The sequence below is a fragment of the Palaemon carinicauda genome, chromosome 4 (assembly GCF_036898095.1).
Source record: "Palaemon carinicauda isolate YSFRI2023 chromosome 4, ASM3689809v2, whole genome shotgun sequence".
Classification (NCBI taxonomy): domain Eukaryota; kingdom Metazoa; phylum Arthropoda; class Malacostraca; order Decapoda; family Palaemonidae; genus Palaemon; species Palaemon carinicauda.
Window position 1 is genome coordinate 112,111,926 of NC_090728.1, and position 4,515 is coordinate 112,116,440.

Genomic DNA, 4,515 nt, shown 5'->3' on the forward strand with positions numbered 1-4,515 from the left:
TCCTACATATTGATCCACTAGCATATGTTTATGGCCTCCATGCCAGGCTATACCAGACAATTTTCTTATCTCGTCAATCCTTCGTCTTCTCTTCTTTTACCTGCTTCGTTTGTTATCTGCAGAGACCCATTCTGTTATTTTAAATCTCCATCTAGTACCTGCCATTCTCATTATAATTGTCATTAGTACTGTACAAGTTGCAGTCTTGGTTCCCACGACCCTAATCACCTTTATTTATATCATCTCAAAGCTAAACGAAAACCTCAGTTCTACAATGCCAGTGCTAGAGATTCTTGAGAGGACATAGCATACTACAATAAGTCAGACTTCTTTCTTCTGCAATCCTTCACCTGATAAAGAAACAGTACAAGTTAATCTTTGTCAAGGAAGAATGCATACAAGAACAAGCATGACTTCTTTCCTCGGCTGAGTTCATCTTATAGATTATTCCATTTAGATTTGGAAAGCTGGAATTCACTTGGTATTGACTGCCTGTAATTCAATGGCTCTTAATCCAGATGGCTGCCATAACCTACCCATACACTTATGCTCCACTATTCCAGTGCAAAGAAATATCTCCAAGGGACAAAACATACTAGACAAAGTCAAACTTGTTTCTTCTGCAATCATCACCTGACAAAGAAACAGTACAAGTGAATCTTTGTCAAGGAAGAATGCATACAAGAACAAGTGTGACTTCTCTCTGTGCTGAGTCCATCTTGTAAACTATTATCTTTAGATCTGGAAAGCCGAAATCCGCTTGGTATTGACTGCCTGTATTTCAGTGGCTCTTAATCCAGATGGCTGCCATAACCTACGTAGGTACTTATGCTCCACTATTCCAGGGCAAAGGAATATCTTCAAGGGACACAGCATACAAAAAAAGTCAAACTTGTTTCTTCTGCAATCGTCACTTGACAAAGAAACAGTACAAGTGAATCTTTGTCGAGGAAGAATGCATACAAGAACAAGCGTGACTTCTTTCCTCTGCTGAGTCCATCTCGTAAACTATTATCTTTAAATCTGGAAAGCCGGAATCCGCTTGGTATTGACTGCCTGTAATTCAATGGCTCTTAATCCAGATGGCTGCCATAACCTACCCATGCACTTATGCTCCACTATTCCAGTGCAAAGGAATATCTCCAAGGGACAAAATATACTAGACAAAGGCAAACTTGTTTCTTCTGCAATCGTCACTTGACAAAGAAACAGTACAGGTGAATCTTTGTCAAGGAAGAATGCATACAAGAACAAGCGTGAATTCTTTCTGTGCTGAGTCCATCTTGTAAACTATTATCTTTATATCTGGAATGCCGGAATCCGCTTGGTATTGACTGCCTGTATTTCAGTGGCTCTTAATCCAGATGGCTGCCATAACCTACCTAGGTACTTAAGCTCCACTATTCCAGTCCAAAGGAATATCTTCAAGGGACACAGCATACAAAAAAAGTCAAACTTGTTTCTTCTGCAATCGTAACTTGACAAAGAACAGTACAAGTGAATCTTTGTCAAGGAAGAATGCATACAAGAACAAGTGTGACTTCTTTCATCTGCTGAGTTCATCTTGTAGATTATTCCATTTAGATTTGGAAAGCTGGAATTCACTTGGTATTGACTGCCTGTAATTCAATGGCTCTTAATCCAGATGGCTGCCATAACCTACCCCGGTACTTATGCTCTACTATTCCAATGCAAAGGAATATCTTCAAGGGACACAGCATACTAGAAGAAGTCAAACTTGTTTCTTCTGCATTCGTCACCTGACAAAGAAACAGTACAGGTGAATCTTTGTCAAGGAAGAATACATACAAGAACAAGTGGGACTTCTTCCCTCTGCTGAGTCCAGCTTGTAGATTATTCCCTTTAGATCTGGAAAGCTGGAAGACAATTGGCATTGACTATTTTGTAGTAGCTCTTAAGCTAGATGGCTGCCATACTCTAGTCCAGGCACTTCTGTCCTCCTCCTTGTTTCTTCTTTCTTCCTTTTTCTTTCCTCTTTGTTCTTCTTTCTTCTAATATTTAGAAGATTCTTTTGGTTTGTCCTTCTTGCCAAGACCAAAAATCTTTTCAAAAAACTTCTTGTACACCCTAAAAGGGTTAAATAATAAGTGTAGGATAGTTTTCCTATCCATAATCATTTCTGGTTGGAGCCTTTCCAGCTCAGAAATCCTGTCTTCCAGAGTTTTCTTGTCAACATATTCTGTCTGGTCCAATTTTCTTCCATCGTTGTTCATGCTCTTTGGCTCATCTACCTTCGTCCTTTGTAAATCTTCCCATTTCTTCAGCAGTTCATCCCTTTTTCTTTCGAAGCTCGAAGATATAAGGCTAGAAACCTCTTCCCATATCTTGGCCAGTTTCTGGTCCTTCCGATAAATTGTATTGTTTAGATCATCGGTGACCTTTTCTGTATTTTCCAACTGCCTCGTAGTATCACACTTACCCTTGCCTTCGCTTTCTATGTTCCCTTCTCTGAAAGAATTCCTCTGCCTGGTATCTAACAAATCTCTTTTCATCTTGAGAATTTCTTCCTTAATGTCACAGATGAGTTTATCGTCTGGTTTTTCCTGCAATGTTGGACTCTCGCTCCTCGGATCTTTGGCCATTTGTTCTCGGTTCTTCTGGTCACTTTCATTCAGGAACTGGTCACTTTTATTCACGTTTTCTGGCAGCAAACAGTTTAAAGGTCGGTTTGTTTTTTCCTGTGAACACCAGTCGACACTTCCTTTGAGAGCCATTTGCTTTTGAGCTGGGGGGCCCCATTGACCCCGAGGTGGTTGACCACGAGGTCCTAGTGGACCTCTAGGGGGTCCTGGTAGACCTCTAGGGGGTCCTAGTGAACTTCGAGGAGCTCCTGGTGGGCCTCGAGGAGCTCCTGGTGGACCTCGAGGAGCTCCTGGTGGGCCTCGAGGAGCTCCTGGTGGACCTCGAGGAGCTCCTGCTGGGCCTCGAGGAGCACCTGGTGGACCTCGAGGAGCTCCTGGTGGGCCTCGAGGAGCTCCTGGTGGGCCCCGAGGAACTCCTGGTGGACCTCGAGGAGGTCCTGGTGGACCATATTGTTGTGGTGGTCCACCATATTGTTGTGGTTGTCCACCATATTGTCCTTGTGGTCCACCATATGGTCTAGGTTGTCCACCATATTGTCCTGGTTGTCCACCATATTGTCCTTGTGGTCCTCCATATTGTCCTGGTTGTCCACCATATTGTCCTTGTGGTCCAGCATATGGTCCTGGTTGTCCACCATATTGTCCTTGTGGTCCACCATATTGTCCTTGTGGTCCACCATATGGTCCTGGTGCATGTGGGTCAGCCATTGCATAGGGGTCTGGAATAGGTTTTGAAGATTTCTTCGGTTTGTCCTTCTTGCCAAGACCAAAAATCTTTTCAAACAGCTTCTTATACATCTTAAAAGGGTTAAATAAGTAGGGTAGGATATTTTTCATATCCTTAATCATTTCTGTTTGGAGCATCTCCAGCTCAGAAATCCTGTCTTCCAGAATTTTCTTGTCAACATATTCTGTCTGGTCCAATTTTCTTCCATCCTTGTTCATGCTCTTTGGCTCATCTATCTTCGTCCTTTGTAAATCTTCCCATTTCTTCAGCAGTTCATCCCTTTTTCTTTCGAAGCTCGAAGATATATGGCTAGAAACCTCTTCCCATAACTTGGCCAGTTTATCAATTAAGCTCGACCACATAACCTCAGAATCCTCTTCAGAAGCCTTGGCCATTTCATCAGTTGATTTTTCCAAGACCGATCTAAGCTCAGACTCATCTTCCCATTTTTTGACAACTTTATTAATTATTCTTTCCAAGCTCGACCACACAACCTCAGAATCCTCCTCTAATTCCTTTTCCTCTATTCCAAATATAATCAGGCCCGGCCATGTAAGGGCAAAATCGTCTTCCCATGAAAGACCCTGCATTGTATTATGATGTTTACGTGGCTCATTCAGCTCTATGAGGTAATCGTTATTTTGCTTTTCCCGGTCAAGCTCTCGTTGAAGGCGCTCTAACTCCTCTTCTTTCTTCTTTCCCTCTTCTTTAAGGTACTCTAATCCCTTTTCTTTTTTCTTTTCCTGTTCTTCAAGGTACTCCAAGGCCTCTTCTCTCTTCTTTTCCTGTTCTTTAAGGTACTCCAAGGCCTCTTCTCTCTTCTTTCCCTTTTCTTTAAGGTACTCCAAGGCCTCTTCTCTCTTCTTTCCTTGTTCTTTAAGGTACTCCAACTCCTCTTTCTTCTTTCCCTGTTCTTGAAGGCGCTGTAACTCCTCATCTTTCTTCTTTCCCTGTTCTTTAAGGCGCTCTAACTCATCTTCGCTCTTCTTTCCCTGTTCTTTAAGGCGCTCTAACTCCTCTTCTCTCATCTTTCCCTGTTCTTTAAGGCGCCCTAACTCCTCTTCTCTTTTCTTTCCCTGTTCTTTAAGGCGCTCTAAATCCTCTTCTCTTTTCTTTCCCTGTTCTTTAAGGCACCCTAACTCCTCTTTTCTTTTCTTTCCCTGTTCTTTAAGGTACCCTAACTCC